This window comes from Mytilus trossulus, chromosome 1 (assembly GCF_036588685.1).
Source record: "Mytilus trossulus isolate FHL-02 chromosome 1, PNRI_Mtr1.1.1.hap1, whole genome shotgun sequence".
Lineage (NCBI taxonomy): Eukaryota > Metazoa > Mollusca > Bivalvia > Mytilida > Mytilidae > Mytilus > Mytilus trossulus.
The window spans coordinates 82,484,124-82,506,848 of NC_086373.1; the positions used below are offsets into that span (position 1 = coordinate 82,484,124).

Genomic DNA, 22,725 nt, shown 5'->3' on the forward strand with positions numbered 1-22,725 from the left:
AAATCGTCAAAGGTGAACTCGACCACAACAGTATATTAAAATTTGTAAATCATTTGTTGGACGGTTTGTAAGTTATTGAACGGAATCAGCTGGAGCCACCCAATCAAACATCCGTTATATATATTGACAGCCCGGTTGAAAAAAGTAATGCTGTCCTCCGTGAATGTTACCCATTTACTTTGCGAAACAGAGCTAAGTTTAATCGCGGGTCTTGCTCAAGCATTTGACTTGTAGCAATCAATGCTGTTTAAAGAGACTTTTGATGTTGATGTAAAAATCTCAATCTTTATAAAGTCTTGTGTTTTTTTTATCCGCGTTAATTTTTGTTTTATCTCCTGTGGACTTTTCTGGATTAAATTCCTTTTTACACACAGCAGCGACTGTTTTATGATATTTTTTTCAACCGATCATATGAAAAACTTAAATATGCACCACTCGCAACTCCGGAAAAACAAGCTGAACTGTTTGCTATAGTGTTCTCAAACACTCCACACAGTGTAACATGCAAGCGTGAAGCTTGATACAAAAATTCAATAAGCTCTGAAAAGAAGTTTTTGAACAGAAGAAAAATCAACGATGATCATATTATGTAAGAATGTATAAATATTTGGTAAAAAGTAAGTTGGAACTAAACACTTTGGAAGTTTTGAGTTTCCACATATATATATAATTCATACCCCCCACCCACCCCCCTTGTTGTAGGTAGTGTCACATTAAATTTGAAGTCTAGCTTTGATTGCTGATAAAAATGATGATAAAACGAGAGAAAATGCATTAGAACATTTACAAAGTGAGTCATCAGAGATGTGTGAAGAGAAATTTTGGACTGCATCTGCAGAAGGGGTTACCATTTTCCTTTGCAAAAAGTCAGTTTGTGTATCTCAAAGAGTTCTAACAGCAGCGAAGAAAATGTTGCAATCTCCCTAACAGTCGGCACTGAATTTAGAGTTTACATTCCGACATAACGCCATTGCGCATTTAGATATTTAAAACGGAGATTTTCTTCGTGTGGGTATAATTTCCGGACGAACGACGCTCAAATAGATATATTTGTATACTCCTTCATCCTAGTGTTCCGTAGAAACGGATATTTTGATCTGCAATTGTAATTAATTTAACTTCCTTTACAAGTGAAAGTCGGATGTACATATATTTTGATAATTTTTGTGTTATGCCAAGTTATTTCACCAATTTGTTACGTCTACCAATTTGTTACGTCTGATTTTTCTTTATATTTTTTATTTCATGTCATTACAATATTGCATGTATAATTTTACTTAATTTCAATAAAATATCGAAAACAATGCAATGCTAGAATTATATTCAACACGATCACTCTGGGTATATATTCTTAAATGAATCAATGAATATTGTTATTTTATTAAGAAGAACGTAAACACGGAACATAATTTTCAATTCTTTGAATAAATGAACTAAATAAAGCAACCATTTGAGATGTAACTTGTTTTAATTAGGATAGAAAGAAGGGTTAACTTTTATTTTCCAAAGTCCTTTTTAAACAGTAAAAAAAAAGATCAATAAAGAGTTATGAAACATCTCCCAATTATATGTTCAAACTTATTCTCATTAGTCTAAAATCGCCTTGAATTAACAATAACAAAACTAGATAACTAACCTTGAAACGTGCAAATGATTTAAAGCAACAAATATGATTCATATACGGAATCAGAAATGAAATGATGACGGAAAAGGAATATTGTAGAGATAATCATCAAAAAAGCGTCAATTAAAGTTCCACAATGGATTGCCAAATGAATGAACCCGATCAATACTCCATCCAACAGAAATCAAACGGTAAACACCAAAAAGACTCCGGGAACTGTCGTCCAAGTCTCGTCCAAGTCTCTCGTTATAGACATTCGCATTGTGATTCCTACGGTTGCAAAATACACAGGAGACTTTCCTCTTATCTTAGTATTCTGGAAACACGGAAAACATCTAACTTGTAATTCACTTCTCGTTAGGAATAATTGGCAGTCTGAGGCCACTGGAGAATTATACTGTTAAGTGCTGTGATTTCAAGTGAATTAATAAAAATATATCGAGAAACAATGTGTCTACAATGACCAAGTCTGACCAGTCAAATGTTGGACGTTTTTGGTGTATAAAATGTTAATTCATTTCCATGAGGATATTAATGCCATAACGAGGGAAACTCATCTCGCCTAATTCCTCTTTTCTCGATCCATTAGTCCAACAATATATATAGTAGATTATGGAGAAGGCTTTTATTGTGTGTTAGGTTAAACAGATGCATTTTCCACCTTTGTAAGTTAAATAAAGCTCCTCGTGAGGATCAAAGTCTGAGTCTTCTTTTAATTCAATTTTGACCAAGTTCTGAAATGTTTGCATATTTCTCTTGTAATAACAAGTTGTTTTTTCTGTCAATTATGTAATTTTTGTGTAAAATTTTCAAACTCTGTATTGCTTTTTTGCTTTAGTATGCTGTTACTTGTTATTGTTTTTGTTCTAAAGTATCTTGGGACGATTTATAGTTTGATAAGTAGATTATGTTTAACATTGAAAATTGTATGTCGACTATACTCTTGACCTTTGGAGGTCTAGAGTTATTCATACATCAACTGGTTTTAAATCCTGACCTGTCCGGATTTTCAGTGATCTTTTAATTAAAATTTGGAATATTTTATGTCGGCAACAGCACGTCTCTCTTGTTCATTATAAATTTACATCCATCTATTATGTACCATCATCCCTACAGAAACCTGCATTTACATAAATGGTAATAGCTCTAATTAACGCCATTACAAACTATTCTCATTGACTATATGTCAATCAATGTATTCATGCAAAAAATAATGATACTACTAGTATTCATAAAGTATCCTTGGAAAAAACTAATGATGCTATGTACATTGTATCCTTGGAAAAAAACACCGTGAAAAAACTAGTGATACGGGTTCCAATGTATTCTTGGAAAAAAAACTAATGATACTATTTACATGTATCCTTCGAAAAAACTAATGGTAGTATTAATGATGTATGAAACTGAATCAGATTCCTTCCCTTAAAGTTCGAAGCAGATGCATACACTGAAATATATGGTGTGGCTCACTAAATGATCAAATAATATGTTAACTTAGTTTTGTGGGTTTCTGAAGTAAAAATTGTAACTGCCTATCAAATATCCCCAGTCATGACCAAATAGTTACCGTATGTCTTATACGATTCTTTCTAACTATGGGAATACTATTTGACACATTGTTTAAATTGAGATATATAAACAATAAGAGAGTGCATGGTGTGATTTTCATGAGACATCAACCCATCGATTCAAATAACGAAAAGACATGTTTACAAAATGAAAAATGAACAGGTGCCTATTATGTCGACAGTATAAGTGACACAGAAAACTAAAGATTTAAGCAAAACAAGCCCGACAACAAAAAATCCGAAGGTGGCGCAAGGTTCTCCGAAAGGGTAAGCAGATCCTGCTCTACATGTAACCCCTCGCCCGTCGTGTTACTCATCTACATTTGGTCATAGATATAATTCGGTATTTCATTTCCAATAGCTATGACATTCTTAGAACTTTGTTTTCTTCAAGTCAACTTAAATTCCGGTGATAAGCCCAATAACAGATGAGTAGGTAAAAGAAACAGTCCTTTATTTGGGCAAACAAGTAAAGTTGTTCGTTATTACATAAAAAAATTCTATCTTTTGATGGTATATCTTCTTTAATTCATTTTAAATGAGGTTATAATCTATAAAAAGAACTTTGATATAAGATGAAATACATCAATAAAACCAAGGATATTTTTTTTCATATAATCCTTATAATGTTTTCACTTTGTGATCTCTTGTTTTGGACCTATACCTTTGTGAATCTTCAGCGAGAAACATGGTATATATCGTTCCTATGTTGGATTGTGCATGTATAAATAATGGTGTCAACAGGCGGTTTTAGCAGGGACAATTGCATTAAGTTTAACACAAACAGGTGTCAAAAAATCATTTCATTCACGGACATTTAACCTAGTACAAATAGATAAATTTAAGAAGATGTGGTATGAGAGATAATGAGACAACTCTCAATCTAATTCACAATATGTATTAGTAAACGAGCAGGGGACTTTAAGGTAAAGTAAGTTCAGTAAGGGTTAATGCCGTTCAACTGACTAACAACACCAAGAAAAATAAATTCAGTAAACATATTTTTTCAATTAATTTTAACACAAGTCCATAAACAGTCATTAAACCAGTCACATGCAGAGTTATCGAAACAGTAATTATGACTGGAATAGTTACATATGGGGAAAAAAGTTACATTTAGTTTAGCAAAGTCGTCAATAGGGAGCAGTCATTTCTATAAAAAGTAATTTTCAACTGGATTTAGCACCAGTCTTTAGAAACAGTAAAAGTTCAGTAATGGACAGATTACAAGTAACTTAAAGCATAGTCATGAAAAAATCGTCGTAATGTCATAGTTAAACCTCCCAGCATATAGTTACATAAAACAATTTCACATTGTTTAAAACTAAAATAGGAAAGTTTTTTTATATATAGATTTTCTTAAGAGTGTTGGACAAATAAATCTTAGGCGGAAACTTCTGTTGGGGAAATCGTGGGAGATTATACAGGATGTAGGACATTTTCAGTCTAGAGTATTGTCCGGAAATCATGTAATTTCATCGTTAATGTATTATACTGCATTTATGTTTAAGACATAAAAAAAGTAATATCAATTTTACATAAATATAGAACAAAGTTTACTTGTCTTTACATAATCAAGCTATTGTAATAATGGTATTTATAAACATCAGTTTTCACATAATATTTCTGTAAACAGAAATACAAGTATTTTTTTTCTAGAGGACCTTTACGTTACAGTATATGTATAGAATTGTTTTTAAAAGAGGTAGATTTCTTCAAAACTCAATTTAATGTTGATGAACACGTAAAACGGGATGCATCATCCATGGTCAACCAAAAGAGAATGAACCAACATGTTAACCATAATTAGAAAAAAAAAGGGACTGCATGGGTAAAATTGAAGAAATAGAATGTGGGATGAGTACAAAAAAAGTGTCTTTAATGTGCATCCATGTAGCACCCCTCTTTTTTAAGTTGGTACATGTATGGTATAGTCTTGAATATACACCTATGTGGCACCCCTATTTTTAAGTTCATCCACACATGTTATGTTCTCATGATTTTAGAAGACTAGACTATATGATATATTACTAACATTAGTAGAAAACGTGTAGTTCTGTTCTTGACAACATTTGATGTTACACGTTATATTCAAGCCTATTCTACTTGCCGTACACTATCTCAACACATGGAGGAAATAGGTACATGCATTAAGAATTTACAACTCAGTGATTGTTTTAAAGGTTATGACCCTCAAATTCTATGCACATATCTAAGTAAATCATATAAAATATGACATGTATTTGGTCATAATGACAGACTACTAATCAAAATTTTGACAAGTCTTTTGAGTTTTTTATATATAAATTCAATCTATCATTGTAATAGTTCTAGTGTCCTAGTTAATTTAACCTCTTAGTACGTACTAGATGACTGGAGGTATGAACCATTTCCCCCCTCCATGTTCATACTTTTTTTATTCAGTCTTAAAGCAAGTGTTATACAAGTCAGTGCATGCATGGTTGACAGAATTTCATCTCAGCACCAACAAAAGCGACATACAGGAATAATTGGAAAGTGACGGTATAACTATCTTTTTATTTTCATTTTAAAACATTTTGAGCAAATAACCTTATTCCCTTAAAGTGTAACTCAATCTGATATCAACATATTGTATGCATTTAAGTATTTTAAATCTTAAGAATAGACAAACAGACTTAAAAGATTGAACGTGGCATATCCCTTTTTTCTATTCTAAGTTGTAATATTTTGTATTTAACAAGTGTTTTCGAATCGACATATCAATATTATCATCATATTATAGGTTTCGATAAGATTTGCTTTTATACTGTATCGTTTTATCATGATAAGAATTCCGTATATAGTGATAATCGTGACTTGGTATTCGTTCTTTGAAGTAAACAAGTTATGTCCTTCAAATATCATTAAAACACTTAAAGGTAACGAAATGTTTTATTCCAAGGGTAAAAAAACACAGATGAAAATATTGGTCCAAAAGAACATTTAATGCCAAATAACATTTTCCTCAATATTTTATTATTACAAAGAGAACGTTACACCCTACCACCAGGCCTTAGTCCTTTTTGGGTCAACGATAGACTTGCTAAAAGTTAAGACTTACCTTCAGTGAAAGTAAATCCTGGAAAACATGACGCCAGTTGCTTAATAATCCATTAATTCAAATGAATTCTTCAGTATTCACTTAATTTAAACATATAAATATGTATGACTGACCGTTATGTAGCAACAGGAAAATAGATAATAAAAAGTCGCATGTAATATTGTCCATATAATGAGTAAAACATAGAGAAATTAATGTGTCATGTGGTGTACAAAAATAATCTTACCATCCGTCAAATTAACAGTCAACACTTGTTTTTATCATGTCGTTGCTTGTAGGTCGATATTTTCCCCCAAATAAAAAATTTATTAGTAAATCCAGAAAGAAAACATTCGGCTGTGTGTATTTACAACATTATCAGAAATGAATATATCATTATTTTGATTAAGACGATTTAAAATGCTAATGTAATGTAAACAAAACTAAACAACAGGACAAATATACTATATTTTAAGTAATGGACTTGTAAGGAAACATACACTCTGCAAGGTAACATACTTAATTCAAGCTCAAATATCTACCTCATTCCATTCCGTAGTACCTAAAGACAAATTAAATTTATATGTTATTCAATTTTACGGATTATGTTAGAGAAATAAAATTGAGACAGGAATACATATTAACAAGGGTTTTACTCATTATTAAAGTTCATATGGTATTTAAAACTATAGTTCAAAACTGCATTTATTATCTGGTGGAGAGTTTTGTCTCATTGTCAATCATACCACAGTTTCTTATTTTTATTTATCCAACCTGACGTACAACACCAGATTTACATTATGTATATAGTCTTTCTACGTAGCATCTTTTCATGGAAAAATAACAGTTTTTCTTACATTACAAGTAAACTGCTAATTATACCATTTCTATTAAAAACAAAACTACATTTGACATTTTTCTCATATTTTTTTACAATGGCTTAAAGTTTGAAAACATTATTTGAATTTTAAAATATTTCAAATTTACCTTTCAATAGAGAAAAAAAACCATTATAGTTGGCTATTGCAAAAGAAATTCAAAAGTTGTTGGGTATACTCCAATTTGATGTCAACAAAACGACAATTATAAGAAAAAAAACACCTAAATATTTTTAAAAGGGATATATATACTCAGAAAAAATCAGTTTATTTTGTGTTTCATGCCATCCAATATTGATTAGATACACGTTCAGCGAATTTATTAAATGCTTGCCATTAAGTGGATAATAAAAAATCGATCTATCAACTGACAAGAAGGGTGTAAATATTATTTTCAGATCGTGAATGTTCCTTTCTCGTCAAGATCAGAAATACAGTAAAGTTAGAATTTAATGCGTGCATCTAATATTGCCATTTTTGAAAAAGGAACAAAAATGCAAGTTTTCAATTATTGCCAGTTTTTGGAAAGCCACATACATTTATATGTATATGTATATCAGATACCAGAATGAGAGTTCCTATTTTTGCGATACTCATGGCGTACTTTTCGCATTAACAAAAACCTCGCAATAATTTCTGTATTGCATACATTTAAAATTCGAAATGATGACCTGACACAATAAGCAATTATATCTCTTTATATTGACACCACCACATTATAATACATGTATTTAGATAAGGTCTACGTCAAGTTTCAAAGCTAGGATATAGGCTAAAGTTAACTGGAAAAGTTTTTGAAACCCCTACTAAAGTGGCAATAGGCAGAAAATTACTAAAGTAAAATCCGAACCCGTGACTTAACAAACGGTGATAGGCTCTAGCGTACTGAATGAATGAATGAATGAATGAATACTTAATTTGCAAGAAGCATATACATGATATAGCAAACGAAAATATATACAATATATGACAAATATACTACTACATCAATGATTGGTTAAAGTGAAAAGGAGTATAGCACGAAACCCTAACATAAAGGCGGCAGTTTTAAGAGTACCGGAGTAAATTTTAAAACCCGTTTTAATAAAATATCTTTAAAATCTGCAGGGGTCTCTCTCTCCCTATGAGGCAGTATCCATTCAATTTGAGAAATTGTTTGATATACAATTCAATTCAAAAGATAACATACAGGAATTATCTTTGCACTAATACTGCTATCGCTCAAGGTGAAGACATTTGCATAAAGACCAAACCCGTGGTAAAATCTTAAGTATGTCTAACGTATAACACTGCAGCGTATGTATATTTCAACAAAGATAGATGCATCTTACACCATTCAAGCACAATTGGACTATCATGATTGCTTTGTAAATGTATACATGTAGTTTTAAGAATTAAGCCTCGTATACTTAATTTCACATCTAACATCCCTTCTCTCAAAGTGTAACTAATTTACTAAACTAAATTTTTTTTTTACTTTATTGTTAATTAAAATTGACAACATATTAAGTGGAATATCTCATAATTGATCATTTTTACTCCATCAATATTTATGGCTCCGGTCTTAGTAGACTAGACATATTATACAAGGTCACGATAATGTTGTTTTTTTTATACTAAAATTATCTAGCTTTTAGCAACTGAATGACAAATTTAATAATTAAGCGAAAAATATCAGCTTATAAATTAAAAAAAATATTGACAGAATGAATTGCCTTTTCGGCATATCTTTAGTATGAGTGTGTTTTTCATATTATTAAATTCATGATAAGGTTTGTTTATAACATTTTGTTTATTCATTTATCAGTTAAGTGGTCAAAGTAAGAAACTTCAATATTTACATTCTTTGTATTAGAAAAAATGACGACTTTTCTTTACACGATGTCATTTTCATATTGACAAGCTTTATAATGAAAACTAAAAATAGAAACTCTACCAATAATAGTCTATATAGAATGTCTCATTTACTTATATAAATGGTGTTACAGATTGAACTTATATTGGCCTTTGATTAAAATGGTATTTCGTGCTCCGTCGATAAATGGGTTAGTTGGTGTTATTGTGTACTGATTAAATGGTTGATCTAAGTTTAAATAAAACAAGGCTCAAGATTTTAATACACTCAGACCGTATAATGCTGAACATTACATACTAACATACTGCCTTATCCGCATTATGCACCTTTTTTAAGGAATTCAACGCTATACAACTTCATATTTGATTATAGTATGGTGGCCAGTTAAGGCGATTTCGGCGATTTCGCGTTTCTTGGGGCTTCGCCCTTCATATTATATGGTAGCAATGCACCGTTAGGCAAACAACTTAAATTTCACACTTATAATTTTTAACCCACTCTTCCTTCCTTTATAATAAATAAGGCTCTAATAATTAGACTATTTGTGTTATGCATGTGTATATCTACGGAAAGAGCATCTTCCAAAGATTTGATTTTTAATATTCATAGTGGTGAAATATAATCTTTTTTGGTATAAACATGGTTTATCTATTAAGAGATAAATGCGAAAAAAAATCCGATTTTACGTTTCCGACTTCGCGAGTTCGCGTTTTCGCTCTAAGGAACATGAAGGGCAAAAACTCAAAAACGCAAAATGGTCTTAACCGGCAACCATATTATGAGCCTTCCAAATGTTTGAATTCAAGTACCCTTATATCTTATGAAAACGTGCGTCTGGTGAAAAATAGAACAATTTTCATAACAGCGTGGAAAAGACCATTTCTTGGCAAGTTCAGGTTATTAATTGACTAGGTCAGATTAGTTGTGAACGTTCGCCCACTTTTCATATCGTATGTGTGATAGACATTGTATCTGTGGAGTCGCCAAAGGTTCTAATATACGACTAAATCATACAATACAAATTACTACTTTTAGCAGAGAACTAAACCGTGTCTATTGATTTAAATGTTAAATTCTTAAACTTTTATTTTTTTTACTCATGCACCTGCTTGTACTTCACTCTTTTATTCTATTTAAATTCCCACTGGCAAGCCTCTTACGGACTGACTGAGGCGTAAAGTCACTGTTGTCGATAGCCGATGACCAGCAAGTTAAAGGTAAATGATTCAGTATTATTACCAACATAAGTATTGCGATTGCCCACGCTGTTATGAAAATGATTCTATAAGCCGGGTATCTTTGACGAGTTTTCACAAGAGGCAACATATTTCTAACATAATTATACTTCATAAATGATATCGATAGAGTGGACAGAATAATTAATAGCAACAATTATCGCTATTTTGTGCACTTTTCCTTTGATCTTTTTTTGTGATAATTTTGCAAATCATGCTACTCGACTGAGATTGAAATTATCGCTAGAAACTAAGGAGGCACGTGGCGTTGCTAATGAAATTGACATGAAATAGGTAAAATAGCGATAAACAGATTATCATTGGTCATTTCAACTCGATTGCTTTTCACTCGCTTTCGCCGTCTCCGCTCAAGTGAGAAAATCAATCTCGTTGAGACGATCAACGATAATCTATAATTGCATATGAATATGTTACAAAGTAAATAGAATTACACCACATTAATGTATAACGATACAATTACAGCGCAATGGTAACAAATGTAAATGAATCGTATCAGTTGTTTTAAAGAGAACGCCACATAACAGTTTAATCGGTTCATATATATCAAAAGTTCAACTATTTCATCGGTTCACCTACGCGAGTCAACAACTAATTCTATCAAATAATCAACATACAAGCACCAACCGTTTTTCGGTCCATATCTTTTTCATTGAATGGTGATTCAAGTATTTGATGTTTTATGTCAAATCTTACATTATGTTAATTTATTGCACATTTTGGAAGTTGATAATGTGATTGTAGCTTCAATATAAAAAAGAAGATGTGGTATGATTTCCAATGAGACAACTCTCCATAAGAGACAAAAAGACACATACATTAACAACTGTAGGTCACCGTATGCCCTTCAACGACGAGTAACGCCCACAATGTTGTCCTTTGATGGAGAGTTGACTCATTGGCACTCAAACCGAATCTTCTTATTTATATTTAGTGGTAAGTTGTACTGATAGTCTTTGCAAAGAGTCCGTGTCTCGGTTAGAAAGAGTGATGAAAGATGCAACTGCACATGTTCGCGTGATTGTATTCAAAGTTCTAATTACGGTGTTTAATTGGTAACCTTTTAGAATAAATCCATTTAAAGGATTGATAAGTTGACCCGGATCGTATCTAATTTCCTTGGCTCGGTAAACAACATATCCGTAAAAATGCGGATGTGCTATTCCGTTTGAAATAAGTTTTCTACAAGTACAGTCAAACTGGCAAACCAAATCTTTATATTTATGGAAGAATTTAGTAAAGGTTTGAAGTAATTTGTATTTACGAAATCATAACTTAATAATTTGTCAGTTATAAATAAATCCACTACAGACACGGGCAAAGGCGAACGAGCTGTGATATATTATATCATAAAAACTAGAGGCTCTAAAGAGCCTGTGTCGCTCACCTTGGTCTATGTGAATATTAAACAAAGGACACAGATGGAATCATGACAAAATTGTGTATTTGGTGATAGTGATGTGTTTGTAGATCTTACTTCACTAAACATTCTTGCTGCTTACAATTATCTGTTTCTATAATGAATTACGTCCAGTTAGTTTCAGTGGAAAATGATAGTAAATTTTCAAATTTTATGAAAATTGTTAAAAATTGACTATAAAGGGTAATAACTCCTTAGGAGGTCAATTGACCATTTTGTTCATGTTGACTTACTTGTAAATCTAACTCAGCTGAACAATATTGCTGTTTACAGTTTCTCTCTATCTATAATAATATTCAAGATATTAACCAAAAACTGCAAAAATTTCCTTAAAATTACCAATTCAAGGGCAGCAACCTAACAACGGGTTGTCCGATTCATCTGAAAAAATTAAAACAGATAGATCTTGACCTGAATAACAATTTTACCCCGTCAGATTTGCTCTAAATGCTTTGGTTTTGAGTTATAAGCCAAAACTGCATTTTACCCCAATGTTCTATTTTTAGCCATGGCGGCCATCATGGATGATTGGACGGGTCACCGGACACATTTTTTAAACTAGATACCCCAATGATGATTGTGGCCAAGTTTGGTTAAATTTGACCCAGTAGTTTCAGAGGAGAAGATTTTTCAAAAAGATTACTAAGATCTACGAAAAATGGTTAAAACTTGACTATAAAGGACAATAACTCCTAAAGGGGGCAACTGACCATTTCGGTCATGTTGACTTATTTGTAAATCTTACTTTGCTGAACATTATTGCAGTTTACAGTTTATCTCTATCTATAATAGTATTCAAGAAATTAACCAAAAACAGCAAAATTTCCTTAAAATTACCAATTCAAGGGCAGCAACCTTACAACGGGTTGTCCGATTTGTCTGAAAATTTCAGGGCAGATAGATCTTGACCTGAATGACATCTTTTCCGCGTATCAGATTTGCTCTAAATGCTTTGGTTTTTGAGTTATAAGCCAAAAACTGCATTTTACCCCTATTATCTATTTTTAGCCATGGCGGCCATCTTGGATGGTTGGCCGGGTCGTCGGACACATTTTTTAAACTAGACACCCCAATGATGATTGTGGCCAAGTTTGGTTAAATTTGGCCCAGTAGTTTCAGAGGAGAAGATTTTTGTAAAAGTAAACGACGACAGACGACAGGCGACGATGACGACGGACGCCAAGTGAGCTAAAAATGGGAAACAAAGATACCCAGCGTAAAAAAATAAGGGACATTTAAAAATTGATAGGTTGAATGATATTATGATTGTTGGTGTTTAACGCCACTTTCGACAGTCCCCTGTCTACTTAGTATATTGTGGCGGTCAATTTGCATTGGTAGAAGAAGACAAAGTGCCCGGAAAACATGTTCAAAAAGACACCTCCTCTCCCCAAAAAAAGTTCTCACCCATTCGGGGAGGGTTTGTAGTCCCAATGAATTTATCAAACCGCCTCGTATGCTTTGTTAAAAATGAGTAACAAACCATGATCAGAACTTTTGATTTGTTTCAAAACTGCTTAACCAACAAAAAGCATCGTTCTTCAATGATTTAATTACTGAATTCATATCGCCAAGTAATTTGATACAAATCTCAAATAACTTGTATTATGTCCAAACCTATAACACCTGTAATTAACGGGATCATTAATTAAGATCGCTGACGTGTTTATTGCTAAGTTTTAGTGCTATTTTTCGATAAGAAAACTGCAGTACGTGCGGTACTGCATATTCAATGTATCAAAATTAATGCATGGCGTCATTGTAATATGATGCTGTGTAAACTTAATTCAATTATTTTCATACAAAGTATATAACATTTTGTTCTTAATACTCAACCAATTCGAAATTATTTGTGTTATGTAATTAAAAGAAAATATCTGTGGGAAAAAAATATCAATGGTTTTACTTTAGGAATATTTATTTGTAATATAATTTGATATTGGAATAATTCCACCGTGACTTATTCACACTGTGACCTTCTGAAATTCTTGTTTATTTTATTTCAGTCAGTGGTCCCGCGAAATTCATTTCATAAATGTCTTAACACAAGGATTATGCATAGAATTGTTAAAATGTAGAATACATTAAACACAGTTGGAATATGAAGAAGTATAGATTTTAGGTATACTTGATAAGACAGTACCTAAATGACACTACTTTTACTAGCCACAGTGGTCACTGATAATATATCTAAATACATTATCTGTGACCATTGTGGATAGTAAATTAGGAATGTTTAGTAAATAGGAAGTATACATTAAGGGGAGGGTTGGGATACCGCTAACATGTTTAACCCCGCCACACTCTGTATGTAAGTGCCTGTCCCAAGTCAGGAGGTCTGTAATTCAGTGGTTGTCGTGTGTTTATGTGTTACATATTTGTTTTTCGCTCATTTAGTGTACATAAATTGGGCCGTTAGTTTTCTCGTTTGAACTGTTTTATATTGTCATTTTAGGGCCTTTTATAGCTGACTATGCGGAAACGGGTTTGATCATTGTTGAAGCGGCCGTACGGTGATTAATAGTTGTAAATTTCTGGTATCTTGTGGAGAGTGCTTATTGGCATCAATAGAAATCATATCACATCTTCCTTTTATATGTTATTTCAGAGACATGTATGCAAGTTATATTATTATAATTTTAACACAACACAGAAACACGCGATCATAATTGAAATTGCATGAAAGAAAAAGTAACCGTTTCTTTGGTAAAAAAAAAAGGGGGAGGGTTAAACAAATTATCTTTCCTACATAAACGTATTGTTTTATCTATTTTGGAAGATCTTACTATTTGGGCAGTCTTCTTTGTTTATAACTGCATTTCAATAGTGTCGATTTCAACGAACCAGAACAAATAATTTAATTTTAAGAAAATATACAGTTAATATCTCATATTAGATAATTCAAAAACAACAACAAATTATTATTCTTTATTAATATGTTTTCATTGAAGTTATTGCATTGTAAAAATATATCAATATCAATTATACTCTAAAAACCTAACTACATCAATCTATGTCATGGTTAAATCTTAAAATCTGAAACCAGATCACTTAACCCTGGAATTATCGGGCATTCCAGCAAATGCAAATATACCATATAATTAACACAGAACTTCTCCTAGCTGTTAAAATGCAGCGAACCTAGAAATAACTAGCTGGTTTATACGATATTGCTCATTTAATTTTTTTGTCAAATAATCTCAATTTCTATGAAATAAACAGAGAGAACATAACTCGTAACAATTTTTAATAGTGCTAATATCAATTTGCAGGAAAAAAATATTAAAGTGCTTTGTCTGAAAACATAAAATTTTGATATTTTCCTACAGTGTTCAGTTAATATTTTGTCATTCTCGACACATCTGTTTCACATTTTAAATAGTGACCTTAAACTTGAAACTTAATCACACACTTCAAGTGACCTTAAACTTGAAACTCAATAACACACACCAAGAGGTATCTTTACAAAAATGTATGCTTCTTTCGAAGGCAGATTGTGGGCGTAAATGAACGGTGACGCCGTTTTTTTATTTCCTTTTTCTATTAAGTATAAGATAAAGTTCTTTTATAGAAAAATTTAGCGAAATCATATAGGCCTATTAAATAAAACTAGAGGCTCTCAAGAGCCTGTATCGCTCACCTGATTCTACCTGGGTTTTTGAAATCATATAAAAAAAAGATAAAATTTGGCTACAAAGTCACTTGGCCAGCACCTCATTAAAAAAGGAACAATTATGCTATGTTTGGTTTCATTCCAATCAATGGTTCTCTAAAAGAAGACATTTGTATGTATTTCCCATTGGGTCCTATGTTAAACTAAGTCCCCCACTGGTGGCCATCTTGGATGATGGATCAGCTACAAAGTAACAACATTTAGTCAGGACCTCATAAGGTACATTCATGCCATGTTTAATTTCATTCCATTCAGTGGTTCTTTAAAAGAAATCATTTGTATGCATTTCCCATAGGGTCCTATGTTAAACTAAATCCCCCGCTGGCGACCATTTTGAATGATGGATCGGCTACAAAGTAACAATAGTTGGTCAGCACCTCATAAGGAACATTCATGCCATGTTTGATTTCATTCCATTCAGTGGTTCTCTAGAAGAAGTTTAAAATGTAAAATGTAACGACGACGACGACGGACGACAGACGACGGACGCCAAGTTATGAGAAAAGCTCACTTGGCCCTTCGGGCCGTGATCTAAAAACTGATTAAGACCCGCGAGCCCCCCTTAAACCTAAAAACCGAGGTCACGTCATCTTGTGCAACTTGTTTTTGACTGGTGTGTATACTGATCTTTTTGGGGTGAATAACATTAACTGTACAATCTACACTAGGTTATAAGTCAAAATTGGACGTACAAACTAACAGACCACACGCATCATATTTCCCTTTAGGCACTTGACAGGCGCCGTCATTGAAAATAAAATGCACAAACTGAAATGTGTCGCCTAGCTGCTTTATACTGATCATGATTGGAAGAATATTGAAAGTTTAGAGAAAAAGGTTAAACAACAAGTATAACCTAAAGTAAACTCTACAAATGATCCGTGTAAATGAGTTAAAGGTATTTTAGATTAACTTTGTCAGACAGACATGTATGCCTTAAAATAATTCTATTCTAAAAAATATAGTTGACGTATTCACGGGCTATATTTTTTGAGAAACGAACTAAACATTGACCAATGAACCATGAAAAGAGGTCAAGTTCAGATGAAACCTGCAAGACAGACATGTACATTTTACAATCTTTCCATACATCAAATATCAGTAGGCATACAGCTTATAGTATTTGACAACGAAAACTATTCTTGATCACAGATGCATAAAATGAGGTCAAGGTCAGGTGATTCCTGTCTGAGGACATGTAGGCTTCACAAAGATCGCCGTATACCAAATTAAGAAATCTTATTATTTCATATTTCAGTCTATTACCGGTATTGCTGACTCTACATTTTGGGTTTTTCTCATTGTTGGAAACACTATGGTGACCTTTAAATGCTAACATCTAAGTCAGTTGGTCTATGGTAGATCATAGGTGATATATTCGCCAATGTTCAATGTTAGTATAAAAAAAATATCTAGTGACGAGATATATAATTTTTGTCTAGTGCATCTAAATAGGGTCTCTTTAAATGTTACTTTTAGTATCAAAGTTTTATATCTCTTTCAACTGTAGAATAGAGGTTTGAATGTACAAAATCATTATATAGATATAAGAAGATGTGGTATGAGTGCCAATTAGACAACTCTCCATCAAGTCACAATTTGTAAAAGAAAAATCATTATAGGTCAAAGTAGGTCTTTAACAAGGAGCCTTAGCTAATTAAGATATTGCCAAAACATTACAATGTACAAGCATTGAAAGATATCATGGTATTCCAATGGAACAAAAATGAAAAGTTGAAAGACAGCTAAACAACATTTAGACAAGAAGGAGGAGAAGATAAACAACAGGCCTTAAAACTACTCACAAACACTGTAGATTCGGCAAACACAAACCACACAAAGAACCAGAGAGGCATTATTCTGATCCTCCGGGAGGGTAATCAGTAACGACTTCCCTCGTTTCACAAATCGTCTTGATACAATGTAAACAAACCCTACCATGTGAAGAAACAAAACAAATAATATTGAGAGTATAACTTCAATATTATCTGCATGTATTTGTCCTCATTTTAGAGCATTCCTTAAAGACTGGCTTACACGTCATCGTATATGCTTACTTCAGTATACATAATATTTGTCATGTTTAATTGTTTTATCACGATTGTTATCTACTGTTACTAGTTGGTGAGACTATAAACAGAAATAAGATGAAGGCTGAAGAGCTATAACATTCTTGATGTTACATTATATATAATTCTGATTATTATCAAGTGGGTTTATATAAATTGCAATGGAAGAATCGTAATGTTTCATATGAAATATAATATTAATATCCTTTTGATATTGAATTTCCTTCAGGACTTTTATAAAATTGTTATCCGTCAATACACATAATTGATCCTCCTTCGAATTCATATGGGAGGTGCACATTAATATGTTGCATCAATTTTTAAACGAACTCGAAAAATAAAAATTTGGACAAGGCCTTATTGAAAGATAGACCCTGATTTGTCTTGTACCTTTCTAATTTTCCAGAAATAAATTTCCATAGGAGGCCTGAGAGCACTTAAATTAGATGGATGGGTGCTCTCCCCCCTAAAAAAGATGTGCAGGAAATATATATTGTGAGTGATTTGTTTACTTAATATTGCCCCTAACACTACTGACACTGGATTTATAGAACAGTACTTATTATTACCAGTACAAGTTCACTCGTAATAATCAAACGACTTGAATTGGTCTATGGATGCTTATGTGGTTTTTTTTTAAATTCCGTTAATCTCAAGGAAACATTTGATGAAGGCCTTGTTATCAGCCCCCCTTTTTTGCCAGGTGTATATATACTGACAATTAGTTTGTAAGAAACAGGGGGTGTTCACAATGTTATTTGAGGCTGGGATATTTCACAAACATATTTGTTATAAACATTCTTTGTTTATTAATACAAGGTTTAGTCATACATGTCATACTATATCTTGAGTTCTTAGTTTATATTAACAAATTGGGCATATCAAGTACATGTGCTTACATTATTAAATTACAATAAGCCTCGACTGACCCTTAAATAAAGATTATCTTTTGATGATTGTACGTTGTAATGTGTTCATTTAAATAACCCTTCAATATAGAAATGATAGATTTCAAATTTTAATTTAATTAAATAACAAACAAAAACAAAAGATGATTCAACGAGGGAAATATATACTAGGTTTACTTACCTTGACTGTTGACGTGTTCAGAAATTGTTTATTGTTGTTCCTTTCACAAATTAATTATCCTTTTTAAGATTTAAATATATGCAAGCACACTGTATACTTTCACCTGTGTATATATGTAATCACCTGAACCGATCAAATATGTATAAACAAAGTATACTGAACAGAAACAATTTTACATCACAACTACTTGAAGCATTTAAAAACTAACAAGTACACAATGTTGTGACGTAAGCAGCTTTAGGAAATAAAGCTAGAGGTCTATTAACTAGGTCTAACTGACATTGTATCGTCAAATTTATATTGATCTACATTGATAGACAAAAATTTTGTTTCAAATATACTTTCAAGCAAAATGTATAGAACTAATTTAGAACGTACAACTCATGTGTAAACTGATTGCTATTATATGTATCTAATGTAAATCATTAAAAAAAAACATTTTGTTAGTATTTATGTTAAGCTTATGAACAGCAAATATATACATTAAAAAAATAACTTTTACCTTAAATATATCTTTTCAATTTAATAAAACTTGAGAATTTAAATAATTGAAAATGTTCTATAATAAAACAAATTAAAGTAACATATAAAGAGTTAGTCCACATATGTGCCCCCTGTCCCCTACTCTTTGAGAATGTTCTATAATCTTATAAGTGGTCGAGATCCCCATCCTTAACAAAATATATTCCTGTTTGTTATGCCAAGATGATTTGAATGATACATTGGGTTAGTTCAAAGGTGTCAGCCCCACCCCCTGTCAATTGAATATGGGCAAATATCGTGGAAGTGGTCGAGATCCACCTCTTAAACCATATATTCATACACACAAATTTTATATTTTCCGATAACATACATATATCGTATATGTATTAATGTAGCTACAAAGGACAAGGGGCTACTTTCATATTTGTTTTCATATCTACTCTAAATATCTGTATAAAGACGTATAATTTTCAATATATAAGGCTTAAGTAAAGATTTCACAAACAAGGCAAGACATCTAGTTTCCAAATAATTACATTATATACTTAATCAATATCACCAGATAACAGCTTTTTTTGTCACTCGCCTAATAAAGGCAATTGTTGAATCTAATACTCTTATTGAGTGCCAATTTGTTTTAACTATATACATTTCGATGTATAACGAACAAAAGGCTAAACAGGTTGTCATGAACTTTCCAAAATCAATACAGTTTATTCATTGTGTAAGAAATGAACAGTTTAAGGAATAATTTATTTTATCACAAGAACATTATCTTCCGTGAAATAGAAGAATGTCATAGAAATTACTGGCTGAACAGCATTTAATTGCCTCCATAGCACAAACCATCATGTGTCAACGAACTTATATCAACATCTTGATTAACAGTTAAATCAATATATTCTAGCAACCTATTTGTTATTAAAAACAGCTTATTCTAAAGTGAAAAAAATGACGTGTCAAACCTTATTACCCGTTTTTTTCCAAAGTTGATATTCCAAAACTCATAGGAAGAGTCGTTGGTGTTTCGCATTATCATTCATTTTTCGCATTTCTATATTGTTTTGCCTTTTCGCCATGGAAGCATAGAAATGCATAAATGATATTCAGTTCACGGTTTTTAAAGGAACATTTGACAACATAGTTAAAAATATTTGTGACGACACGGATTCTATAAAATTTTGTGGTTGGGAGAATTTTAGTCGTCACTACATAGACAGTACATTTGTAAATCAACTGGCGAAACGTTTTTATATTTGTAAGAGTTCATACTCCAATGCAAGAACTACCATCATAATCTAAAACATTTCTCTGTAAGTTTGATCCCTGTGTTTTCCTTATGATGTGTACTGATGATTGTTTTTTTTAAGTTTGGTTTAAATTGTCCAAGAAGATTTTCAGTGATGTTTAACTTTAAAACTTGACTGCAGGTAATGGGAAAACGTAGTAATGTAAGGGCAGTACCTTAAATAAACAGTCATAAATTGATAGTTGGATCATGTTAAACCATTTGAATTTAAGCATAAACGTTAAAATTGCCCGAAAGTCTATATTGAAGAGGAATAATTCCTATTCATGGAAAAGGTTAAGGATTTCAGTAATGTTCACAGTTGGTATTCGTGTAGATCTCGTATTGTTGATTATATGTGTTGTTTACACTGAGTGGCTGTGTCACTGTCACTTATAGTTTCGAGATCAGGGATGACATTAGTCCAAATAATTATTTGGCCTCAGATAAGATTTACACCAAAACAAAATGCTATGCCGATAATCAGTTTTATTCGCGCCATAAAATAGATTTTTTTCCAAATCTGGTATCGCTAAACTACTGTCCAATAATTGTAATTCAGAAGAAAACAAGACCTCCTATAAGTTTCTAATAGTATTATGTTTTATCATAGTTTCGTGACCTTTGTACACAATTTCTACACCTATCGGCTTAGTTAGATTAGAGATAAAAAAAAAAAAACAAAAAAAAAAAACAAAAAAAAACAACAACCTAATGCGTAAAATTGTCATTTTTGATAAATAATCAACTTTGCTGACAAGGGTATCTGTAATATTGAGATATTGAGTATATATGCAAAACCTGTCTGTTTTACCTTTGTTGTTTTCATGAAAAGTTTTTTTTATCTTTCTGTAATAGTTTTTCTTCGGAACAGCTGAAGACAAAACTACGATAAAAGTAATGTGTAAAATCTTGATTGAGTTTTTTTTGTTGTAAATACGGTTTGAAACGCTTAATCTTTTTTGTTTCTTTTATAAGACAATACATGTAGTAAGTAGTCCGAGGCCAGGGATTGACATATTGATACGTTTCACTTTGACTTTGGTTTTTTTTTCGAATTCACTAGCTTTGGCAGCCCCGTTATAAGATCCTATAAATAATACGAGACATGATTTGACTCCAAAAAGAAGAGCCATGCATCTTTTTGAAATCTTCAAAGATTGGGAACCTGATAAATTAAACCTTAAATTTTGCAAATATGTACATGGTGTCTCCAAAAATTGCACAAATATTGGAGTTATATCAGAGCTAGGTAGATTTCCTTTATATATTAACATAGTAATTCAAATGTTTATGTATTGGCACCGCCTTGAAAACTCGCCCACTGATCTCTTAAGTGATGCTTATATTGAAAGCTTCTCTGATAAAACTGTGGCTAATCAATTGTGGTATGCAAACATAAAGTTTTTTTAGTGAAAAAATACCTGGTTTAAATTTAGCACTTTGGAAAAAAATCAGTAAAAATAAATTCAAAATTTTACTTAGAAAGTGTATCAAAACTGATTTTTTTAACATATTAGAGCCACCAAAAAGACTTAATTAAAAAAGATGATCACAGTACCATGGAAAAAATATTTACGTATTTACATGTGAAATTAAAATCAAATGTTTGTTGCGTTGACTACTCTGTTAAATAAGTTGTGAGGCTGTTCTTGAATGCCTCTGCATCTTCTATATTTAACAGTCTTATTGGTAGAGTATTCCAGTCTTTGATGGTACGTGGAAAGAAGCTGTATTTGTAGGTGTTTGTTGAGGTTTGAAGGTTTCTAAATTTGCTTCGGTGGTATTGCCGTGTTGTCCTGCCTTGTTGTTCTACATAATCTGGTATATTTATGGCTATCTTTTTATGTAAAGCTTTGTGAAATAAGCAAAGCCTTTTTATTTCCGTCTTATTTCTAATGATGGTAGTTTAAGCTCCTTCAGTAGACTCGTAACTGACCCAGGTTCTCTGCTGTATTGATGTTTGATGAAACGTGCTGATCTTCTTTGCACCATTTCTATCTGTTTGATGTGGTTTTCTTGATATGGATCCCATGCACTGCTTGCATATTCGACATTTGGTCTGACAATGGCTTGATATGCTCTTTTCTTAATTTCTTCTGGGAATTTGCCGATGTTTCTCCTCAGAAAGCCTAGTGATTTATTTGCTTTTGCCGTGATGTTATTGATGTGTATATCCCATTTCAGGTTGTTGGTAAACTGAACTTCTAAATATGGGTTTTGGCTTACATTTTCTAAAACTTGGCCATGCATATGATAGTCATGTAATATAGGGTTTTTCTTGTTGGTTATTCTTAGTACATAACATTTTGAAGCATTAAATTTCATCTGCCATTTAGATGCCCAGTCAATCAATTTATCTAGATCTTTTTGTAGTTGGTTACAGTCATCTTTGCAGTCTATTGCTAAGTATAATAGGCTGTCATCTGCAAAGAGACGCAACTTTGACTTGATGTCATCCCCA

General features: G+C 32.1%; 1 protein-coding gene across 3 annotated transcripts in view; it reads right to left on the reverse strand.

Moving 5' to 3' along the window:
• Positions 1 to 18,702, reverse strand: part of LOC134687174 (cAMP-dependent protein kinase catalytic subunit alpha) — an 84,222-nt gene extending 65,520 nt beyond the window's left edge. Inside the window, exon 1 of one of the 3 annotated variants that reach the window (XM_063547251.1) lies at positions 18,491 to 18,702. The gene's annotated coding sequence lies outside the window, so the exon portion shown is untranslated. Of the gene's footprint in view, positions 1 to 6,274; positions 6,608 to 18,490 lie in introns of those variants that run through there. The other 2 variants (XM_063547271.1, XM_063547262.1) reach the window with 2 other exon arrangements.
• Positions 18,703 to 22,725: the final 4,023 nt, after the last annotated feature.